Here is an 11,131-nt window from a genome sequence, read left to right as displayed (position 1 = left end):
AGCAGCTGCTTCAGTATCCCAAACCATGTAGTGTACATTTCACGAAGATGCTCTTAAGTAGCAGGACATCATTCATGGTGCCCAGGCTTCACCACTGTACTACACATCATTGGAGAGACTGTGGGAGCTTTTCTAATTGTCCTCTATGAACAAACAACTGTGACGTTAGTAAAAATGCCAAATGTAAAATCCTCACCTTGATGCTATTTTCTCTACAACCCCTGTGACAGCTCTGAAAACTATGCTACAAGAAAGTAGATTGCTCTTACGTAGCACCTTGCAGCAAAACATTTACAATTGTTTCAACAACGCTAATCAGCTGAGGCTTAAAATCCCACCCAATTTCTACCCAATTTGAGGTGCCCAGTTTAAGACAAAAAGAGATCTCAAGAGCTAGGTAGGCTAAGTACTACATGGTTGTGGCAGTATGATCCAGAGCCGCCAAAGCACTGATGTGTGTAAGAATAAGGGAAGAGTTGTACTAATTCAAGCCAAAGTCCATGCAGTCTGTGAGAGTGGTCAATAGCAGATGCCTAGGGAACAGCGTAAGGACAGAATAATCATACAGTGATTCTTCAGTCTACTAATCTCCCAGCCTCCAGCAATCTGTAATTCAGGGACCTTATGAACCAGGTATGGGGGTCCTGTTTAATTTTTATACTTTGTCATGACTCACACAGCTAAAGTACAGTTTATTCTTACCTATTTTGTGAGGACAAGCTTAGCTCTTGTCAGGATTGAGCCACAAATATGTCACCAATGATCATATGGTCACATCAAAGCATGTGTCTCTCATCTGACAGGCCTGAAAGAACATTTTCACAAGAACTGCACTGATTTGAGTAAAATGGCAGGCATGCACAGTAAAGATGACAGCAGAATTAGACTGGCTCTTGCTAGAGTTAATCTAATGGGCCAAATTAAAAACATTACTAAAGTCACCTGGCATTAACTATATTGTGGACTACAAAATGAGATATAATCCATTTAATGGGCACTTAATTTGGCTGCTGCTCTATGCTGGAGCCCTATACATGACATCTTTGCTACTACTGTTACTGAAGATTAAAGCTAACTCGATTATACATATCTGGACTACAAAGGCACCACAATTTTGATGTGTTGATGTGGGCTAAATCTCACATTCCTAAGCAATATAGGCATTCGCAGGTGTAAATGTTTCATTGAGCAGTTCACAAAATTTTTGTTCATACAACCAGTCCACATTTTCCAGCCTCTTTAGACACTACATACTGTTTTACTGAACCTGTCCTACTTACTTGTTAAAGTAAGCAGAAACAGTGGTTGTATATACTTAGAAGTTTGAAAAATAGCTAAATATTCCCTCTATTAATGTCACCCTTGGTAGAGTCACTTTTAAGTCAAAATATATGGAACTTCAGAAAGCAGAAATGTATTTAGCATGTTAATGCACCAGAATTTTCAAATTCTCTCCCTCAATTAATAAAGCTGATACTGAAAATCTTTATACAATGCATGTTATTCTAACTTGTACTGCATACAATATATGTCACAAACAATAATGCAATTAAGTCTTACTTCTTTGTAGTGGCACTTAGGGACTATTTGGATTAAATATAAATTTCCTAATCACCACTTCAGTGAAAAGATTTAGCCACTGTTTTGACATGGTAGAGCATATCACAAAGTATCTTGATCCTCACTTACTAGATTTACAGAGCAATGTCTTGGGTAAGCAATCACGGATACACAGACATCTGTTATCTTTCTTATTCAGACAGCTCCAGAGGGAAATATTATTATACAGCAAGATTTTCAAATGTAGAAAGAAAGTGAAGTATTCAGTTACTACTGATTTTCAGTCAGATGTCTAACTGCCCTTTGTAGCTTCAGAAATTCTCTCATACATATGGTATTTTACAAAACAATGAACCATCATCATCTGTGACACTGACCCATTCTGGCCAGTATCAAGAAAGATAACAGATACATGAGGGGGTTCAACAGTGTAATAAGGACACAGGTAAAAAAAGAAATAAGGGGATGACTGGGAATTTGCGCTCAAAAGGAAAGAAATACAGGCCAAACTGACAAAGATTTTAAAGTAACGTGGAATGTAACTCAGATACAGCTTTTCACCCTTTTCTTTAAACAAAAACATTGTCTCACCCAATGAAATGGAAAGGCAACATACCTAGATCTCCCAAAGGCCGTATTTTTTCCAGGCATGTTTTTCCACAATAGTGAATTGATCAATACTTACCCCTGACAGTGAGAAACTGAAACTTGGAACCAAAGACAGTAACATTATTTCATGGAAGTAAATACATCATTATTTATTTTTAGTACCACTATAGCAACCACACATTAGGATTTCAACAATCAAGAAGCTTCAATTTTCTGTACCTTTTTGTAACCTTTCCCCAAAACCTTACACCCTACAGACACATCTTTAATACCATCTCTGTAAACATACCCAACATTGCTTTAAACTGGTTAACTGAAAGCAGATAATCTACCAGTGCAAAGCACAGTACAAGTTAACCATGAAAATACTTAGCCTGAACCTCAGCAGGTGCTACAGCTTCCCCTAAGTCCTGTGATGGAATTAATGCCCCAGGGCCAGCCAATTTGGACATAACCACACCACACTGAAGTCTCTACATATTAGTCATTATAATAACCAATGACAACTATATAACACTACTTTATGCCTTATCATATTTTTGTAGTTTTTACAAGAGAGCTTTCAGCAGAATTCTAGAAACTGAAGGAGGAAAATTTCTAGATGCTTACAGGGCATACATATATCCCAATCACGAAGAGCTTGGAAGAAATCATAAAGCTTACAACAGATTTACTTAGTCTCTTTTCTTTATGAAATAACAAGTTTGGTTGATGAAGGTGGGAGGTACAGACATAAAGCACTTCAATTGCTGTAAGATTTTTGATTAATAACTGCTCTTAATTTCAACTAATAATTAGTAAGAAAAAAACAGGCAAACAGAAATGAATTAAAAACTGAATCATTATTAAGACAAGATGAATCTGTGGTCAGTGGTGTTTCATGTTTTTGACAGTGGCAAAGAAGAAAATATATAAATATTGATAAAGTTTGCAGGTAATGATTGATGGAGAGCTGAATCATAGCAAGAACAGGTAATTTATATCCAATTAAAGAACAGATATAAAGAAAGCCAAATGTGAGATCATATATCTGTGAACAAATATAGGTGGTCATATTTATAGGATGAAGTATTCTGAAAAGCAGTAACTCTGAAAAGAACCTTAGGGTGGTAGCAGGTAGCAGATAGATAACCTAGTAAGCATGGGCTCCCTGTGCCATGCTGCGGCTACAAGAGCTACTGAGATAGCTCTTCTGGTACATAAGCAAGGAATAATGGGGTAGGCTCATTTATTTTTTAGATCACTACTGGAATACAGATCTTGAAGACCACCTTTTTGAAATTATTAAATACTGACACACTTGCCTCTTTTTTTTTTCCTCCAGAGCTTAGTGTCCTTCTTTTGAAGCAAGCAAATGAAAACTCCATATAAAAGAACAACAGTACTTACAAGAGAAATACATGTGATTACCTGCTTAAAAGCATTGTGGAATTCTGTCTTTTTGGCTATTTCTTAAAAACAAAGAAACAAACATGCTTTTACAAGTAAAATTAGTAAAGTGGATGTAGGATATGCTTCCTGTCAATAGGAGCAAAACAATTGAACCAACTTATTTTTCACATCTTCAGTGCAGAACAAAGAAGTGTAACAGTTTGCCGGGAGGTCACAGAACACCTGATATACTCATCTATATAGAATACTGTTGGCCAGAGTGATTACTACTATATACAGATCTAGAGGGTTCCCTGTTGTCAGGCAGATTGTTGTTGAGAATTTCAGGATGCTTAGAGTAGTTAATTAAAGAGAAGCGCTGGGAGCATTGCAAGGCTATAAATTCTTCCCTCATAGCTTATGGAGCTCAGTGCTGGAACTTTCCATATGTCTGTTTTTAACTGGCATAAACTTGTTTTGACCTTAATCAGCATTTTAGACCAACATCACACAGGGAGGAGAGAGAGAGAAAAGGGAGGGAGAAGTTATTAGTCAAAGAAGCTTGCTTTAAGACATATATAATGGGAAGATCAGCACCCTTGATTTATCCACTAGTATGGTAAAAGATTCAAAGAGAAGAAAACATGGCATTTTATAATCTAACTGTTCTACAAGAACATAAATTAATACACATTTTGAAATCAAACCAGCAAGCACTAGAAGAACAGGTTTGTTGTATCGGTAGGTATCAAATATCTTAAAACACATAAATTAACAAGTCTGTAGATTATTAAATGACAGTTGAGATGCCAGCTTTCCTTTTTTTATCATGGAAGATATTCCCAGGATCTGTGACATCTGTGGTGGCTAATCCCCCATAGAGAAACTGACATTAAAAGGAATTCACACTGTGGTAAAGCCATACACTATTACAATGTTAGCTATGGGTTTCCAAAGCTCTCCTGGATTCTATGCTGCAGAGCAGAACATGAGTGAAAAATGACAAGGTTGGTTTCCACATTTGCATTGCAAACAATAGCTTTATAAACTGTGACTTTGAACTACTTCACTGTGGTGAAATTTTTCAAGATCTTTCACAGGAAAAAAGAAGATTTCTATACGTCACTATTTTCATCTGGTGTCCTGAATACCTTGCATCTTTCAAGAAATATTTCTTTTCAGTTGCTATCCACATCATTTTCAGCATATGAATTAAACATGATTTTTTAAATTTGATAAAAATTGGAAGATATTACTGTGAAATATCACTAATGTCTCCAAACAAATTGTGTAGTTGACAAATTTATACATTATTCACAACAACTTTTCAGAGAAAAAATTACTAAGAACAAGGAATGACCAAGTCTACTTCCTGCACCACTTCATCCCAGGTAGTATGGTCTTGCTTCCATTCCAAAGACATGCTCTGCTGGTCTTCCATTCCTGACCTCATTCCCGTTCTTGCTTTCTCTCATAAAACCCTCCAATTTAACTACTTCTTTCATTTCGTTTCTGATAATGACAGTATCATGATTTTTCTTTTTCTCTCTTGTGCTTTTGGGTTGCAAATCTTATATCGCTGCATTGCCTCATTCTAATTTCATCAGATCCTTGCTGCACTATAAGCCTTCCAGTACAAACTAGCTTGAAGGATGATGCTTTCTTTTGGATAGAAGGTTCATGTCATTCAATGATTTCATCATCATTCTCTCAGAAATACAACCTATATAATCAATGTAGTTCAAACTATTTTCCACTACCACAGCACCAAAGAGAAGAAACCCAGAAACTAGCAGATCACTTGATAAAAGACGACTGTTTCAAACTGCAACTTCATTTGTCGTTTCTTCACATCACCTGTAAACAGCTGCCTGCTTGTAAGTAGCTGAGGTAGCAGTTGTAAACAAGCAACTATATGGGACAGACACTATGAAGAAAACAGGCAAGTACTCCAGAACAAACTTTGTCAGTAAAAACAGAACTCTAAAGATCCCAACTGAATTTGCATTCAACATTTTCCTCTGCTAGAAGGATTTCAAGTAGAAAGCTATTTCTGCTCCATTACTTTTAGAATTAAAACTCCTAAAAGGGACATGACCCTTAAACATCTGATACAACAAACTGTAGGGCTCAAGCTCATTTACAACCCAGGACTAAGTCTTTATAGTGGTATGGCAGTAACACCAGACATAAAAACATCCAAAATACTTCATTTCTAAAGCATTAATCATACTTTCCATTAGCCTTGAAACACAGCATTCTTTCATCCAAAATAGCATCCCCAAAGTAATACTACATATTTTTACTTTGCTGCTATTATGAGAATAGCAATTACTGATTATGCACATAGTTTCCACTTATTTAATCAAAATTACTCACTCTTTTAAAAAAGAGCATTTTATGCTTCTATTTAGCTTATATGATAGTAAAGATACAAATGAGAACTTTCTATAGCATAATATTTACCTCTCACATAATTTAAATCACCCATTATGTTTATCTGAATTGCAACACCATCCTATCATCATAGACTCATATCTCACTAGACCTTCATTCTTTCCTTCAGTATGTCAAATAATCTTTCAATGACTGCTTCACCATGCACTGTATAATATCTAGGATAAAAGCATTATTAATTAGCACTGGGGAGAGAGAAAAAACTTCAACAAAAAGCCCAAAATAATTAAATAATTAAAATAAAGATTCAAGTTACATCAGAAGAATCACATTTAAAGAAAGGCTGACATATGTCATTCTAAAAGAATATAAACAATGTAAATAAAACACTGACATAATGTTTTTTCCCTGCAGAATCATCTAAGAAAGGAGACACTTAGTCATTGCCTGGTAAACACTCTAACACCATCAGAATTATGGCTTAATCCTAGCAATCTCTTTTTTTCTGTATTCCCGGATACTATCTACTTCAACAATATTCTGTCCCATCACTCTGAACTCTTTAATCTGCATAAACACAAAATGAACATATTCAATGCTTCTCAGAAATACTACACCTGTTGAGCACCGTGACAGTCACAGTAGACCGGTGGTCCCTGAAAGCACCAGTCCTACTGCACACGAACACAACAGCAACCCGTGCAGCACTACAGGTTCTATCTACTCTTTATGTTTCATTTATTTTTAATCCAGGCACATGATAGGTCACACAAGTACAAATCTATGAATAAATGAAACTGTGAGATGGAAAATTTTCCTAAGTTTAAAAGCTTTAGCTTTCTATTGGGAGCTGATGTAAATCACATTTTCAGTCACTGAAAATATGATTAGGTAAAGGTACAGGAAAATATTCTGAGCTATAACATCACCAAAATGTAAAAATGTGTAGCTCCATTCTAGTCTGCACTTAGATAGCAAGATATTTTGGATAACGACCATCTTTCTGTAGGTAGCTGTAACACCTAGCACAACGAAGCCTTGACATCTATAGCAACAAAGCAGCCGCCACAGTACACATCAGACAGATAACCTTTTAATGAGTTATATTCTAATGTTAATAAAAAAAAAATTAGGTCTAAGGCTTTCAAAAACCATAAAAAAGCAGTAACAGTTATCACATGAGCATGAAATCCAACAAGCTGCTAATAATCAGTCTGATAATCACAAAGTATAAGAAACTGTTTCTTCTAGATGACGGTGGCAATGTCTTCTCTGTGTGATTAATATGGATATAGATCCACAAAGTATATTCTACTGTTAGGCAAGTGTGTATCTGATTGTGGAACTAAGACAATGAAATATGGAACTTCAGTTCCACATAGAAGCAGTAGTTCCTATATTATCAAATCTGAAATCATGTCAGATATTCTTGCATTTATATCCAAATCCTAGTTCTATGCAGTATTGCTGGAGAATCAATGCTGACCTAATTGCTGAATAATATGCTCAGATGAGTCAAAAAGGAGGTACCACAACACTGACCTTCCAAGTGGTATAAGCCGTACACAAAAGCCTTCTAGTTGTCTTCCCAAGGTCTTTAGGTGCATGAAATAGGCATGCATTCAAGCTCTTCAATGGCTTAATGGCTAAAATGTTATACTGAAGATCAGGCAGCTCCCTAGGAATGGGGTTTGACCTACTGGTAGTCTTCTAAACTGCCTTCAGACTAGCAGGTACAGTAGCCATGTGTCATTATGAGAGCAGCTTAATGGCCATTTCTTCATTGTAACAGCTGAACAAGGCAGCCACCATTCCCAACACAGTGTCCACAGTCCTAAAGTCCTAGAAGTTGGGCCAGGTGGACTGAGCTTTTCCTTCACATTTGAATGCTAAAATCAGCCTGAAGATTTTTGGCAGAGTCACATGCAACTATATAAAGGCAACTTGAAGCAGCCAGAGGCAAAAAAAAAAGTAGGCGGCAGGGAAGTCAAGGACACAGGAAGACAGGCATGGTAATACATCCCTGAGAGAAAGCCGGGAGAGAAAGCAAGAGAGCAAGTGCACTTTCTAAAACAGCAAGAGAGCAAGTGCACTTTCTAAAACAAAGGCCTAGGAACTACAAGCCAAGAAATTATTTGCTGTCATTTGATCCCAACCATGTTTAGATAAGCAGTACTATATGTATTGTCTGTGAATAAGGAACTGCTTTTATGTGTCTTTCCACATAAAAATTTCTTAACAGAAACAACCTGTAAAACTAACCAACAAGTAATAAAGCTCTTATGCTATTAATATCCTGCATTTATGAAGTACCAGTTGTCATCAAGAATACTCAGTGTACCAGTCACTCCCAGAGAAACAGTCCCATCGTAAAACATTCAGCAAGTGGTTGCGTGATTAGTAAAGGACAGTGAAACATAAATCTACGTTTGGCTAAAAATAAATAGGGAAGAAATAATATGACCAAATTTGCTATGGACACCAGAAATTCCTACATCTGTCTTTTGGAAGATGTTCCTCCTAAGCACCCATGTAAATGGCCAACAAGCTACGTGTTCTAATATATTTAGATAATTTAAAGAGCACTGTGATTCATCATTGCACCTGCAGTAGGTGTAACGCAATTCACACTGAGAGGTCACTTTAGCATTTTCCTTCAGGAAAATTGTTTTATCCAAAAGATATAATATGCTGACTCTAATAATTCAGATATTTTAGGGACTACTCACTAGCAGTGGAACTATCTAGAAACCTCCCTTTCCACGCAAACACTGCCCAACCTTCCCTCCTGTGCCTTTACGTTACATTAAGCCCTAAACAACAGCCTCATCAGAAAAATCCTTGTTTGGTGGACATCCTTATATCCTCTGCATCATGCAGTGCTTGGAGTGTCTGGAACTGTTCTCGTAAACTGCAGCGTTATCTTGCATTTAGTTAAAGTGTGTGAGTCTTCTGTATTCTTAGGGAACCATATTCCCCTGGTCAAACAAACAAGATCCATCACTTCTAGTTACACTGACCAGCGGAGTTCTACATAACCAGTCCCCATGAATAAACTTCCTTCTGATCAAAAGACAATTAGTGGGACTAACCTGAGAAGGAAGGCTGACTGTTATTCAAAATTATTAACTAGAATCTGTGCTAAAATTAAAAAGGAACACAACAACCCAGACATCCAATGTAGTTGCCAACATTTTTCCCTTTTGTGTGTCCTCTAGAGGAGGAATCAAAACTGAACTGTAACCAGGAAACCAACACAATAGCATGAACTGAAGTTTCTTTCATCTAAAATGACCCAAAATGCCCTCCTGGAAAAAAAAAGGCAAAAAAAAAAAGCTTGCCTTCCCACACTACTGCTAAATCTCTGGGTTAAAAATCCATGCAAATCTAATGCAATGAAGAAATGTGATGAAAATGAAATTAATGTACTTTTGTACATTTGAGGATTTGGAAGAATCCCCCTTTCTTTTGAACATATAAAATTAAAAGATCCACAACACCCAGAAGGCTGTGAATAATTATTTTTACTAACAGGGCTGCCAGAAATTTTTAAATACTTACTAAGCACAAGATTCCAAGATTAAAAAAAATTAACTTTTAAGTTTTTTTCCCCAGATTCCTTTCCTCAACAGACTTCTCATAAAGAACTTATTTCAATTTTCCTCTCTATTAAAAATAAATTACATTAATAAAGCCAAAGAGGAGGCATTTCTACTCATCTAAATTCTGCAAGGAAGCATATTTATGCAGATGGATGTGGTAGTGAACAGTATGAATCATTCAGAAGTGTGGCTGCAGCGCTTCAGTTTTGGCCTTCCTTGTGAAGTAAACAATAAGCTTGATTCTGCTCCTCTGTTGACTTACTGATTGCATAGGTGTCACTCAATGGCATATTTTCACAACTGATACAAAATACATGTTCATCTTATTTCTTGTGAACTTTCAGTAGCTGAAGCTGTGCATCACTCAGTGGCAAATGAAGGCTATGGAAAAGAACTCAGAATTATTTATAATGAAAGCCAACAGAGAGCTCAAATTCTTCTGTTGTTTGCACTGAAGCAATCCTAAAGTAACTTGATTTCTAGAACAAAATGGAGTTTTGGCTAAAATACTCCAGGAGTTGTGCTAACAAATAACTGTAAAGTAGTCTTTTTCCCCTTGTGGGATAAGCTAAATTCTTCCATGGAGGCAGCATTTAACTGTTTATGAACTATAGCATTCCTGAGAAGAAATAGTGGTCCTGTCTATTTTCTTTTCTCCCTTGCTGGTCAGCAAATATTACTACCAACTTCTGATCTCTAGAACATGTCAGTGTGGGCTGTGAAATCCCCAACTACCAAGCTTGACATGAGAATTCAAGTATTTTTAACCTTTGTAAAATCTGATCTCAGTTCCCTTACATGGTAGCCAAGATGGTGGTATTACAAAAACAGAAGCTCATCCTGGCTACAAAGTACCTTGAATCTTACATTCACAGAATAACCTTTCTTGGTATAAGGAAAATAACATAAAGCCCATGGTCAATGCACATTACAATCTGTTTCAAATACAAAGAGGCTTGAAATCTATTAACAGAGCCTGACCTTATTTCAAGGTGTGAAGACTCATGCATTTAACTGAAAAGGTTATTACTTAATTAGCTGCCTGTTGGCTAAGAGAAGTCATCACATTTACACCCTTATTCCCCAATTTAGCTGAATTAGACAGGAGCACACCCAAGCCTGGTTAAGCCCTATGCTTTTTTTCTTTGGTTATAAACATAAAGGCTCCGGATATCTTGCTGGTTTATACAGCAAAACATACAGAGCTTTGTCAGTGAATAGCTGCCAAAGAATTAAAGCAAAAAATGTTGTCTGTAGTCAAGAATAGCCCATGCAACTCCTTCACTATAAAATGAAATGTACTTGAAGGACATTCAAGTCAACATTCACCTGTATAAACCAGGTGAAAATATTGGCATTGTCATCTGGATTTCAATTCCAAATTTACCTCAGAAAAACAACCACTGTTTTTTTAAATCGGTTTGTGAAGGTGTATAAATAAGCATCCTTGATAGAATGATACAGTTCTAATAAAAGTCTGAAATAGCCTGGGGAGACTGCTAAATATGTCGTTGTGCTAAAGAAGTGCTGTATTTTTGTGAAACACTTTAACACTACAGTGATACTGACAGGACCACGAGAGCCTAAGGTAA

This window comes from Harpia harpyja, chromosome 9 (genome assembly GCF_026419915.1).
Source record: "Harpia harpyja isolate bHarHar1 chromosome 9, bHarHar1 primary haplotype, whole genome shotgun sequence".
NCBI classification, from domain to species: domain Eukaryota; kingdom Metazoa; phylum Chordata; class Aves; order Accipitriformes; family Accipitridae; genus Harpia; species Harpia harpyja.
This window is presented reverse-complemented; position numbering follows the sequence as displayed.